This window comes from Mustela erminea, chromosome 4 (assembly GCF_009829155.1).
Source record: "Mustela erminea isolate mMusErm1 chromosome 4, mMusErm1.Pri, whole genome shotgun sequence".
Lineage (NCBI taxonomy): Eukaryota > Metazoa > Chordata > Mammalia > Carnivora > Mustelidae > Mustela > Mustela erminea.
The window spans coordinates 50,430,572-50,445,292 of NC_045617.1; the positions used below are offsets into that span (position 1 = coordinate 50,430,572).

The following is a 14,721-nucleotide window of genomic DNA, read 5'->3' on the forward strand; positions in this document are numbered from 1 at the left end:
TTCTAACTAATTTTTCCCTCTCAGCAAATTAACTCGTTTGAGTAATCTTTATTCTGGGAACAAAGCAGAGTAGAACACTTCTATGCTTTGATCCTCTACATTTTAATTTACCTGTCTCATCTCCAGCACTTGTTTCTTGAACAATTTCTTGAAAGAGTAGTTTACTTTCATTACCTTTTCTTGGGATAATTGGCCCAAGGCATTCATTTCAAATCCTTTTTTCTCATCTTGATCCCTGTTTAGTCTTCTAAAAGTGGGAATCTTGGTCCTTGGTTGTAGAAAACTATAACTTGTCCTATTGCTCCAGATGCATGTGAGCAGAGAGACTAGAAAATAAGAACACGAAGCAATCCTGAAAATAGGCCATGAGAGGAATCTCTCAAATATAGGCTGTTTACAAAGAATTAAGAACTTTTAACATCTCTAAAACCTTTCTGCTAGCACTGAGGACCACCTGTATCTTGGCCTTGACACAAAGTGATAAAGGAAATGGGGCCTTGAACTCCCTTTTTAGATAGGAGAATACCACTGGTTTTAGGGTTGTTCCAAAGCTAACAAGTCCCAAGCAATAATGGATCATTTGCCTAGGAATCCATCTGACTGCCTGATGGCTGACTTGAAATTATACCAGTTTCCAGGGCTTCTACTGGATGGGCTCATATATCTGAAACAGTATGGACAAGCAGTCCATCTGAAACTCCAAAGGATATAGGTGTGAGTGAAAAGACTTGTAAAGGCCATACTTTGTTATCTTTATTTGTGTGTTATCCTTATACAGGGGCCATGCTAATTTTCTATGTATTGTTCCAATTTTAGTGTATATATTGCCAAAGTGAGCACATAATTTGTTAACTTTAATTTTATGTGTTTATTAAAGCTCTCATTTTACTTCAGGTCCCTAGCCATTTTTTGGGACAACTCTGAGGTATAACTTATTCTTTGAGTTTTCCTTGCAAACAGGCTGTAGCTGGGTTAAATCCTAACATGAGGTTAAATTTACTTCATATAGCAAATATTTATGCCTTACTTTTAGAATTATTTTTAAAAACCCAGGAATTTACCATTTTGGGGAAAAAAAAAAAGAATCCTTCCAGATTCTTTCTATACCTACCTTGATCTTGAGAGCTAAGAAGGAATGTAATGGGCTTCATGGCTTATACAACTGGGAACACTGACATAAGAAGAAAAGAAAACTTTAAGACGTATCATAGGAGGTGCTTCTACTTATAGCACATGAGCTAGCACAGTTCATGGGAAATCATTTTTTAATTCCATAAAGTGCAGCTCCCTTCATGGTAGGAGCATTAGCACATCTTTAAATGAATGATACCAAATCTCTCAAATGTCTATAGCCTTTACCTAAATTTACATCTATTACCCAGGATATTCTATAATGTATCAAGTGGATTGTCATAACATCTACTATAAACTGTGATAAAAATTTCAGTGAGCTGTCAAATCTTTTTGAAATCTGAAGACCTTTGTGGCTAAAACTAATGTGTTAACATTTGATGAGTTGATAATCAAGACATTCGCATTCACTCAAAACCTTGGAATTAGTACTTCTCGCTAATTTTTCAATAGAAAAAAATAAGTTCTATCGTGGACATAATTTTTAAAAAATGGGGCCTTTGTAAATAAAAGTACACCAAAACACAGCTTAGGCAATTGCCATTCAAACTAAAAATATACCACCTACAAACCTGTTATGGCAGAGATATACTGGTAACTAACTTGATAAACATGTTTTTGAACAACTCTTCTATTTTCTAACATGCAAGTTTTATCATAATTTAGTAAAAAACAAAAGCCATTACCTTGACTGAATGCAGTCACTCGCCTCACTGCTGTATTAAAATATGACTCTGTTCTCAGGATTGCTTTGCAGTTATTAGTATGCAGTAAATGGCTTAAACTGTATAAATTTAATTCTAGAGATAAGAAAGTACCTTGAATTAAGTGTGGCTTTGCCATTAATATCACCTTCAGTCAGCCCAACTTGGTACGTGGCTTCAGACAATTCACTTTAGGAATTCAACTTCATTATTTACTGTCAAAATTTCATTTTTCATGAATTTACGTTACTTATCTGCAAAATAGAGGGACTGAATTAGGTATTCTCTAAGTTGCCTTCCCCCGTGAGTATAAAAACAACTATTAAGTAGGATATATTTTTGTTATCAGTTTGCAGAAAAGGAATGCGAAACTGAAGTACACAAAATTTGAAGTGCCCCTTGTGGTATCATTGTGTGTTCAGTATGGAATAGCTTCTTTACAAAGTAGGGAGGCTAAAGAGAATTGCTTTGGTACAATTTCAAGTGTCAACAATGATTTAAGAGAACTGGTTTCAGGCATTATTTCCCTTTATTACTGAGTGAAAGTTCTTCAGATGCTTATTGAGATGACCGAAGAATCAGGAGAGAAAACAGTGAAATCAGTGAAGAAGAAATGAATCTTAAAGAGAATTCTAATAAAGCAGCATTTATCATTCTTTCTTCTTCATATATCTACTCAGTCTGAATGCACATTAGCCTCTTCCTTAGTGTCACTGACGTAGCTTTGAGATGGCATTCTTCTTTAACTGAGCATTGTGAATGAAATTCAGGTCCTTGTGATGAAATAAGATTATCAAAATTTACAGCTTTCCTCTCCCTCTACTATGCTTTAGTCAATATGTAGATAGAACCTGATGCATGAATGAATATCTTAGTATGGTAAGATTGAGCAAATCAGGAATCTCCCCTGGTTTGGTCATTCTATTTTCCTTAGATTATCATTATTCAGCTTAAACATCGCAGAGAAAAAAATTGAGGGCCATCCTTGATCTGGTAAATTGTTTTCTTGTCCACATTTTTTTGTGCTTTCCTTTTATCTTCTCTTTGGGTTTCCTTTGCAGCCCTTTGTCATCCCATCAGTTTTCCTGAGCTCTTAAACATAAAGTGACCTACTAAAGTAATTCGTATTAATTTTTTTAACACCTTCAATAAGTACAATTTTATTGGTCAAAAATAAATAAATAATGAGAGTGGTAAACTTAATCAAATTACATGGTCTTTAGAATGTTTCTAGGCAAGAAACAATATTTAGACCCAGTACCCATTGACTGTAGAGGTGGTTCAGTCTCTGGGAGGTAGAACCCTGCAACATTATGAAGTATATACTATAATGATTCTCCTAGTTCTTCCCAAAAGTTCATGCCGTTATTTACTCAGATGATTATACAGTGAAGAAAGGAGGATAACTAGACATTTCCTGTTGAACACAGGAGACCTGAAATGTCACCATGACTTCCCTTTTAGGGAGGTGACAAGGTAAGCGGGCCTATGCAATAAATAGTACGCTTAACAATATCTAGTTTATAGTGGGTCCTTTGGGTCTGTGTCCTCACTCTGGTCATTACCCCATACCTGAATGTTTAATTAGGACTGACATATTTGACAATTGAAGAAAAGCTTACACTGAGTCCACCTGGGGTTGGTGGTGTCATGCCATCATATTAAGTAAGGCCAAGTTGAAACCACCACTTTGCCAAAGTAGAACTTTTAAAAAAATTATACAAACTGCTATATCTAGCGAAGATGCAGCAGTAAGGTTCAATTTAAAGAACTAAAAAAACTGAAAGAACTATAAAGCTAAATGAAATATATGAAACAGACAAGGAAGGCTATCAGACAAGGAAGGACAGTGGTTCCCAAAAGAAGGGAAACAAATGTGGCAAATGTTACAATCACCCCACCTTTCTGCCTGGATCGAGTTTCCAGGCTGCTGTGTAGAGGTGGAGAACCAGGTGTAGTCCAACTGTCTTTCTGAGTTGAGGAGACAACGGTGGCAGGAAAGGGAAGCCCAGGGTAGCTAGAATTCTCAGTGCAAATACTGGAGAGTGGAGAGAATTGCAGAGAGAGAGAGAGAGAGAGCTCCAGTGATTCACAGATGGCATCCAGCAAGTCCTCAGCATGTGAGGAAACTATCTGAGGCTGGGGAAGTACTACCCAGAAGGAGCAATATACAGAGATCCCAAGAAGCTGGGAAGAGATTGTGTTCCCAACAGCCAGAGTAGAAAACTTTGTGCCTCATGGTGCACACGGTGGAATATTCAGAAGAACATTGTCTCAGTAGTGGCTAAAAATTAATCCTAGACTAAATACTGTACTGCACCCACCTCAAAAGACTTTAAAGGCAAGTCTCAAGAAGATTAAACTTTTTCCAAGTACCTTAATTGCTTTACAGAACAAAGCTCTAGAATCTCTCTCTCCCTCTCCTTCTCTTTCTCTCTCTCTCTGTATATATATATATATATATATATATATATATATATATATATAATCTTTAGCATATATTGTTTTTAATGATTTAATATGCATTCTTTCCTTAGACTTAGATTTTGCATTTTAAAGAGAAGACTGCCTCTAATTGTAGATTATCTAGAAATGAGACATCTTGAGGAGTTGTTCACATGAAGAGGCCCTGTACTCACCCCACATGGAACTTTGGTTATTACACTTGATGCCAATCTATGACCCCACTTCAGATCTACTGGATCACAATCTCCTGATATTAAAAAAATTAAGGCTCATAAGTTGATTTTAATGATTAGCTTTCTTTTTAAAAATTTTTAATAAATTTATTTATATTTAATTAACATATAGTGTAATATTAGTTTCAGAAGTACAGTTCAGTGACTCCTCAATTGCATATTATCACCCAGTACTCGTTACATCACTTGCCTTCCTTAATGCCCATCACCCAGTTATACCAACCCTATGATTAGCTTTCGTTGAGAACTTTGATACTCATGTCTGTGCATTTTACCCATCATAATAAAATGGACACAGTTTAGAGAATAGTCTTGATTCTCAGATATCCTTAACTTGCCTTTTGTGGGATTACTCTAGGATGTGAGAAGCCCTGGGAGTCTTTGCTTACAGAGACCACTCATTAATTGACTTATTCATTCAATATGTATTTATTGAACATATTGAACAAGGCCTTGTGCTGTACTATGAGAATATGAAGATAAATAAAACTGATGCCTGATTTTGAAGAGCTCACAGATTAATGGGAAATAATATATAGATATAGCTAAAAGTTATGTAATATAGCTATGTATAAAAGAAAGACATCAATTGAAATCTGAAATCTATTTTTATTTTTTAAACTTAAATTTGGAATACTTCTAAAAATGCTCATTATACTAACAAAAGGGAGATTTTTCTCTCATATTCAGCATAATTTATAAAGTAATACTTCAATTTTTTTAATGCTTTTCATGTTGTTGTGAGTAGTTCTGTATAAACCCATGAAATATATTTAAGAGTAGTGTTGCTGGAAATAAAACCAAATGAAGTTTCATGTTTTCCTCCAAAATATGGCCAAAGTGGATATGTTCCAAATTGAATTACTCTGCAAATAATAGCCAGAATCTTAAATAAAGATTGACTTCCAAATATTAAAAATTAATGTGTGAATAATTTTGATTAAATGTAACATAGTTTGGCAGATTTTGTATGAGCTAGCCATGCTTTTCAAATAGGTGCATAACTCCCCTTTATTTTTAATTTTTTCCATAAACTCCCCTTAAACACAAGATTTCGACAAAAATTTCCACATTTTATATATGACTCAAAGTCATATGGCTGAGTCATCTAGAGAATGGGAATTCAGCTTTTTCAGGTTTTATCTTTATCTAAGGTATGTGGACCAAGTCATTATCTCTTAGCCAGAGCAATCTTTTGGTATTACTAAGCAATATGAGCATTTAGAACAGATCAGAATATTCATTGTTTTGTTGGAAATCACCTAATTCATGTTAATTTTCAAAGGAGGTTACATTGTTTACCAATCTGAGGGGAAAAAAAAAAACTGCCAGAGATTTTGATAAAACATTTTAGAGGTAGATAGAGATAAATTATAAATGGAAGGAATGACGACCTTGAAGATGAAAAGATTGGCCTGAAATTCTCATACAAATGTTGCCAAATCACCCAACCCTGTTTAAATTCAATTTCTAATTATGTAAACTTTTATTGCATGTACTTTATTTCACTGTGCATGGGTACCGAAGAAAAGTTAACTCAATCAGAACCAAAGAGGGAGATCATTATGTGGTGTGACAATCTGACTGTAAAACCCAAAGACAAGTAAGGAGAGCTTTTCTTATGCATAAGTTGTATGGACTGTTGTGGGGAGGAAAAAAAAAAAGCCTTACTTTCATCAGCATGAATTATTCACCTTCAACATTAAATACACAAAATATTGCAGTCAAAAGTCAAAGATAAAGGAGATTTAATTTAATTGGTGAGTTATTATTTTTCAAAGTAATTGTTTTCTGCTGACTCTTTTCTCTCTCTTAAATGATCTTCTCCTGATTTTTGACTATCATCTGCATGATTTTCAGATATCATATTAAATGTCATCTCTTCAGAGAGACCTTCCTTAACCTCCTGTTGAGAGGGGGGAAAAAAAGAAAGAAAGGAGGAAAACAAGACCCAAGGAATATTGTTGTGCAAAAGTAACCCTGAGTGTGTACAGATAGACAGCCAGTGGCTATAGAGTGGTAATGGATTTTCAGCTCTTTTTTATATGGAAAAATTTGTTGTTATACATTATTTCCATTAACTATAGTTGTTATACATTATACTAGTTTTAGTAAAGAGTTGGTAGATATTCTAGGATTTTGATAGATTCCTGCCTCATGTTGAGGTCTTTTATCCATTTAGTTTATCTTTGTGTATGGTGTAAGAGAATGGCTGAGTTTCATTCTTCTGTACATAGCTGTCCAATTTTCCCAGCATCATTTATTGAACAGACTGTCTTTTTCCCACTGGATATTTTTTCCTGCTTTGTTGAAGATTATTTGACCATAGAGTTGAGGGTCCATATCTGATCTCTCTACTCTGTTCCACTGGTCTTATGTGTCTGTTTTTGTGCCAGTACCATACTGTCACAGTGATCAAAGCTTTGTAGTAAAGCTTGAAATCAGGCAACATGATGTCCCCAGCTTTATTTTTCTTTTTCAACATTTTCTTAGCAATTTGGGGTCTTTCCTGGTTCTATACAAATTTTAGGATTGTTTACTCCTGCACTTTGAAAAATGCTGGTAGAATTTTGATCAGTATAGATTGCTCTGGGCAGTATAGACATTTTAACAATGTTTATTCTTCTGATATATGAGCATGGAATGCTTTTCCATCTTTTTGTGTTTTCTTCATTTTCCTTCATGAGTGTTCTGTATTTCCTTGAGTACAGATCGTTTACCTCTTTGGTTAGGATTATTCCCGGGTATCTTATGGTTCTTGGTGCTATAGTAAATGGAATTGATTCTCTAATTTCCCTTTCTATATTTACATTGTTAGTGTATAAGAAAGCAACTGATTTCTGTGCACTGATTTTATATTCTGCCACATTACTAAATTGCTGTATGAGTTTTAGTAATTTGGGGGTGGAGTCTTTTGGGTTTTCCATATAAAGTATCATGTCATCTGCGAAGAGAGAGTTTGACTTCTTCTTTGCCAATTTTTAAAAAAAGATTATATTTATTTATTTGACAGATCACAAGTAGGCGGAGAGGCAGGCAGAGAGATGGGGGGTGTGTGGGAAACAGGCTCCCCACCTAGCAGAGAGCCGCATGTGGGGCCTGATCCCAGGACTCTGGGATCATGACCTGAGCGGAAGGCAGAGGCTTTAACCCATTGAGCCACTGAGGCACCCCCTTCTTTGCCAATTTGAATACCTTTTATTTCTTTTTGTTTTCTGAGTCTCTTGCTAGGACTTCTAGTACTATGTTGAATAACAGTGGCAAGAGTGGGCATCCTTGTCGTGTTTCTTATCTTAAAGGAAAAGCTGTCAGCTCTTCCCCATTGAGAATGATATTTTATGTAATTCTCTAGCAGTACCTTCTATGGCTGCCTTTGATGTGTAACTTGGCTTTTGATTTGTTACATCCTTCTACGTTCCTCAGTGAGGTTAGGTTAAGTTCTGTTTCCCATACAGCTAAATTAAGCATCCAGCTGTTCTCATATGACTTCATTTTAATTTTCTTCATACCATTTTTTGTTTTCTGATATATTTTTTAATTTTTTTTTGGTTTATTTGTCTCTCTTTCTGTATTAGACTGTAACTTCCAGTGACAATCAATGGATGTATGAATATTTTTGTGAGTTTATGTTGGAGTCATAAATTCTAAATTAAGTATAGAGACAACTCTACATATAGAAATTTAGATATATTTAAATTTTTCTTGTTATATATGTAGTAACTATATATTTGTATAACTCAATATTTGTCAGTAACAAACAAATGCAAATAGCTTTTCAAATGCTAATTAGTAAATGGATAATTTGATATTATTCTCTGAAATTTAAGACTTGTGAAACTCCTAACATGTTTGTTAAGTATAAATATATTTTCATTTACTAACAGCTGTAATCAAGATAATAGGCTTTTCTGTAGTTATTACAAAAGCAGCAATTACTTGGCTGTACAAGTTAAGCACAAAAGTGCAATTGCAGCATTCGCCGATCACTTTTCCTCCTTTAAGTAAGAATCTGAGTTGATGTTCATTTAAATTCATCCAGATTCGTCTAAGAGGAAACCAAGGCATAATGTTGTTTATTTCCCTATTGGTAGAGCAGAATTGGGAAAATAAGGAAAATAATAAGAGAGGAGTCTTTATATTTCTGTCTTTTCAGTTATGAGGTTATTTTAGACCACTTTCCCTCTTTTCTTTTTTCTTCCTAGTGCTGATTGCAGAGTTTTCTGTCTGTTTTTGAGTTCTGTGTTATCTATATTGCTGCTTAACTGGCTAAGGTGCAGCCCTTGTTTTGCCCCAACCGTGCTTTTTCATGTCCATTCCTATGTTAATACTGAATTACTTGTAAATTGGGCCTTTAGGAAGAGATCAAGTGCATGTGTGGAAAATTCGCAATTTGGGAAATTCTCTTCTGTTCTCATATGTGGAATATATATGGAGAAATCGGGCTTTATATGGGCCTTTCAAAAACAACAATGAGAAAAGCACTATCAACATAAATTAAAAGATAGTTCAGGTTTATTTTCTATGGTGATAACACACCATAGGCATAAAGAAGATTTCTATATGTTATTAGTAGTACTTAATTCAATTTTCTTTTTAAATGTACTTGGTTTTATAGCTTTATTAATCATTATTGAGACCTAGCTATATCTCTATTCTATATCTACATTTGTGTGTGTGTGTATACACCTAATACACATAAATATGTTATGTGTGTATATATACACATATAATATTGTGTATATGCATACACACATATATGCAACATTGGGCAAACGTTTTCAGATAGTTATTTTTTATTTGTATGAGTAGGGCAGGCAGAAGAATAGATAAATATTGAGTTCAGTGGGCATTACTTTTTGGGTTTGAAAAAATAATGATGTTTATGTTTATCCACACTTTTGCCTTTCCCTCCTTATGTAAATCAAATCATTATCTGAGAAAGAACTACCTGCATACACACACACACACACACACACACATGATCTCGGAATTTTTCAGGAATGAAAGTATGAAAGCTAGTGTCAACAGATTGTTTATGTTTCTTTGCCTGTAAAAAGTTAACTGAATTATAGAAGAGAGGGGCCCTGAATGGATTTTGTTTGTGTGTTTAGGTTATAGATGCCTATTTCAGGACCGGAAATGAAGAGCAACTCCACTTTCTCATAGATTTGGGGGGTTATCTATTGTGAGGTTTTCAAAAAACTGAGGATTCAGCAAATCATCTAAACCTTTGACATACTAATATAGAATCATTTTGAAGGAAAGGGGATCTAAACAATAAAAGAAAAAAAATTGTCAAACAAAAACCTGTTATGTTTTTTCACTGTTCGAAGTAAAGAAACTAGCTTTTACAAATACTTTGTTATTATCATTACTACATAATTACTTGCTTATACAAATAGTTACCTTTGTTTCTATTCATTTTGAAAAATTTTAATTTTTAAATTTAATAGCAATCTCCGAGTACAAACTAAGGAACAACTCAAAATAGTGATAAATTTTGGGTTTACTAAACTGCACTGAACCTTCACAGTGTTAGAGAAAGAGTAAGAAAAACAAGAAACAAGAAAAAAAGAAAGCAAAGACAGAGAGTGTGCCCCGAGAGACAGAGGAAACAGGAGAGGCAAAAAGGATGAGAGAGACCAAGAGGTAGAGGGAAAGATGTTCTCATGAAAAGAAGTATGAGAAGCACTGATGTATTCTTTCTTTTCAGGGCTCCTAAGTAGTAACATCAATAAGAATTGATGTCAGAAGAGAGCTCTCGCCATCAGAGTTTTGTGTTTATTAGAGCAGAACAAAGGAATTTAGGGATTGGCCTATTATAGTAGCATATCCAGTTATTACATTAAGACAAGTAGTAACCTTTAAAGGAAACTTGTGATCATTTGGAAGCTGACGTTTGATTTCCCTGTGTACTGAGTCTCTGCTATAATTTTCTGCCTCTAAACAAAGCAGTAAACAGTGTTCAACTTAAGGTTAGGGCACAGAACAAATGTCTGCCCTATTAAAATAAAAACTGCATCTTGAAAGTTGGCAGATGGTACTGTTAGTTGCTGGGAAATTTGTGGGGAAAAGATTGAAACTGCTTTTATGAATGGAATATTGAGGAAAGCAATATCAACAGAAATAAAATCAGCCATGGTCATAATGTTCTTAATTGATGAATTAAATCAGGTTAAATTCCTCTGGGACTTTGGTCTAAGTCAGTATGTTAGATAGTCTCGTCGAGGACCACCTTCTCCTTTGATGTTTTCTTTAATACTACTTTTTGATCGCCAGTACTTTAGTGTTGGTCATATTTGAGTGCGTCATCAGGTATAAATGTTGTTGGCTCTGTTCCTGCCTGTTTCTCCCTCGGTTCTCAAGGCCCTCTCTATTTCCACTTAGATGCTGGCTTTGTAACTGAAGCTAATCCCAAACCTGGGCTCTGGATCCCTTTCCCTCCTGCCTCCTTGTTTTTAAAATTTATTTTAAAATTTACTTCTTCCTTCTGCTTTATCTGATGACTTCTTCCTAGCAGACTTTCTTTAAACCAGTCGACTCTTCTTTTCTTCTTACTCCCTCTTCAATAACTACATTGTATTTTGACAGCTACCAGGCCTCTTTGGTATGAGACCTGGGCAGGTCACAATGGTGACTGGAGCTTGGGGTTTGATGATCTGTGGTGACTATGTTGAAATTTTTGAATGGGTGCTTTGTAAATCAGTTGAGATAGTGGATCATGCTTGGGACAATGGGTTGTCCTTCGGGGGCTTGGAGCTTTGACTCCTGTGTGAGCTTGCCTCCCAGTCTGTCTCCCTGGGAGACGTTCTCATCAGCTTGCTCCACCACCCTGCACAGGAATGGGTGTCGTTCTGCCCCAGGGGGCAGTCAGGTTGGTTGTCGGGGAAGAGAGAGGCTACATTTGCTGTTGCTGTGCACTCCTAGTGGTCACCTGGCCATGAGGGGTGGAGGTAAGGTGGCAGCTGTTCTACTCTGCAGGCAGCACTGCCGGTGAGTTGGGGTGGGAGAGTGGGGTGACATGGCAGGGCCTCTCGCTAACCCCCATTAAGGTACCTAGCTCATCCCTACATGGAGAATGCATTTCCTTGGGGGCCCTCGGTCTAAAATGTGTTGGGGCATGGAAAGGAGCTAAACTTTGCTGCCCTGGCCTGCTTGCATATTCATTTTGCGCTGAGCCCTGCAAATGCTTTTAGCCAGCCCTGACTGGCAGCTGTTCTCTCTAGTATCACTGTAAAACTCAGTGGTTGCTCACCAGGGCTTCTCCTGCCTAACTTCTCTGGTGTTGGCCACGTCGACCAGGACAACTTCTTTTTCTTCAATCCCTCTCTTCTTCCCCCTTTAGTTGCCACTCAAGTCCTTGGTTTTCCTCTTACCTCTTCTTGTCTGTACACTTGCAGGATTCTCTTCCTTAGCTGTTGTTCACTGTTGGTGCTTTTTGGGGGAGGGAGGTTAGGGATGGGTAGCTTTAAGGGTTTCTGCCCTTCTCATTCACACATCCCTTGACATAGCTTTGATTCCACCACGTGCTGATTGCCCTGACTATTCACATCTTCTCCTCAGACCTGAGCTTCAGCCTCGGCTATGCCTGTGTCTAGTGACCAAATCTGACTTTGGAACTTCCACAAGTTCTTCTCAGCTAGTTGAGAAGTTCATCTTTGCTAATAACAGCTGCCATTTACTTAGCATCTCCTAAAAGTTAGTATTCTTATTTATAACTTTATTTCTAGGACTCCCAATTTTGCTTCAGGGTAAGGATTTTCATAACATTTTATAGATGAAGAAGCACTCTCAGAGAGTTTAAGAAACCATCCTGAAGTCACACAACTGTTACATTACTCAAATTAATGACCTCTTTTGTTACTTCTACGTAAAAACAATAAAGCATTGGTTATGTGTCAGTTACTGTGTCCTAGTGGCTCTACATATATTAACTCATTTTCTCAATAATAATATGGGATAGATGCTGTTTTGTAAGGCTGATGAAACTGAGGCACAGAAGGGCTCAGTAAGTGAGGTCACACTGGCAGTAGGAGGAAAAGAGCCAGGATTTCAACCAAACCAGTCAGCCTCCAAACTCTAGGCTGTAGCCATCACACACTCTGCCTTTGCTACTTTTTTCTGTCACTGTCCAACTCTGAGGTGTTTGGAAAGTGGCCTCTCCATATCTCACACATTCTACATTTTCAACAGTGGTCATAGTATACTCTTACATTATCTTCACTGGGAAAATATCTGGGAGAATGCCAAAGGCATGAGATTTCTCTAGGAGAAACATGCCTGATGATAATCTTAAACATAATTTAAAAATCTTGTTTAGCTTTCTGTAGTTCATTTCTCCTATAGTCCTATCATATAGTCCTAAGTTATTCTTTCAAAGTTTGAATTAGCCATAGTTATATGGGAATAATAAAATACCTAAAATGCCGAGGTAAGTAACTATGGAGGAAACATTTAAAAATGCATAATTTATTCATTTATAAATTATTTATTGAATGTCTGCTGTGTGCCAGGTATAGTATTAGGCTTCGGGGAGACCATAGTGAACAAGACATACTTTCTAGCCATTCAGGCTTCATTCTTACAGGAGAGACAGGAAGACACTGAGGCCGTAACTCCACAGAGCACATGGAAGGAAGGATCTACAGAATCCCTACGCAGGAGGAAACAAACCTGTTGCTGAGGCCAGAAACATAAACAGCCTCAGATCAAGTCTGTCCACAGTAGACCCAACTTTAAATCGTAGCTGCATACTAACGATTTAACCTCTCAATGCTTTACTTTCCTCATCTACAAAATGGGTTTTTGCCTCATTGCCCTGTAAAAGGGATTAAATGAGCTAAGCTGTTTAGCCTGTACAGCATAGTGAGTGGTTACTAAATGTTAACCGGTATGACTACTATTACAATTGCCATCATTAGAGCTGGGGCTGAGCTCAAGAAAAGACAAAAGTGTCTCTTACTAAGCAGCATATTACCCTAAGCTGCTCCCACCCACTCCACATCAAGTCAGAACTCACAGCACTCGGGGATAGGCTAAAGGAGCAGTGGAGCCCGCCTAAGTCACGCTCGGCCTCTCTCAAAGCAGAAGACAGAGGAGTGAGTTTGTTGCTGAGAGAAAATCACTTAATAACTGGAACAAGTCCTTTGCCGACTTTAGTGATAGTCCCTAGGATGTGCCCAAATCCCTCTACAGATATGTGGCTACTCTTTCGCGGGGGGCTGGCTGTCTGCATAATTGCTGAGCTGAGCACTCCGCTTCGTTGGTGTTGAATGTTTTTGGAGGACAACTTTGTGAAATGCAGCCCTGGAAATGCTGCATCTACTCGTATTTTTCATCACATTCACATGGGACAGCCACTTCAAACTGCAGATGTGCCTTTCATATGTTTTAGGACACAGAGTCTTTTTGTTTTCAGTATACCCGACATAACCATTCAAACTTCTGGTCCTCATCTTGGCTACTCCTCCCTCTGCAATCCTCACAACTAGTCCAATATACATTAATGTCAAATCATCTATCTACCTATCTATCTATCATCTTCACTCATAAGGGCCAAGACAAATTAAAAATAAGGAATTTAATTGCCTTTGTTGAAAATAAGGGAAGAGACTGACCACCTCCCTGCCTCCATTAGAGCATGTACTTTAGAAAACTTGTAAATTCCGTTTCTTTGAAATGTATATATATCTTTTTAACAGGTAATCTCTTTACAGATTTATTTATTTTTTAAAAATTTTTACTTATTTTTAAAATTTCTTTTCAGTGTTCCAGAATTCATTGTTTATGCACCAGAGCCAGTGCTCCATGCAATATGGGCCCTCCTTAATACCCACCACCAGGCTCACCCAACCTCTCACCCTCCTCTCCTCCAAAACCCTCAGTTTGTTTCTCAGAGTCCACAGTCTCTCATGGTTCATCTCCTTCTGCAATTTCCCAACTCACTTCTCCTCTCCTTCTCCCCATGTCCTCCGTATTATTCCTTATGCTCCATAAATAAGCAAAACCATATCATAATTGACTCTCTCTCTTGACTTATTTCACTCAGCATAATCTCTTCCAAGTCCCATCCATGTTAATACAAAATCTGGGTATTCATCTTTTCTGATGGAGGCATAATACTCCATTGTATATATGGACCGTATCTTTATCCATTCATCTGTTGAAGGGCATCTTGGTTCTTTCCA

The 14,721-nt window shown here is 36.7% G+C and overlaps 1 non-coding gene across 1 annotated transcript; it reads right to left on the reverse strand.

Annotated features, from left to right (window-relative positions):
* Nucleotides 1-732: 732 nt before the first annotated feature.
* On the reverse strand, nucleotides 733-842 carry LOC116589578. The gene has a single exon (XR_004285348.1). It is a non-coding gene; the product is annotated as a U6 spliceosomal RNA (small nuclear RNA).
* Between the last annotated feature and the right edge of the window lie 13,879 nt (nucleotides 843-14,721).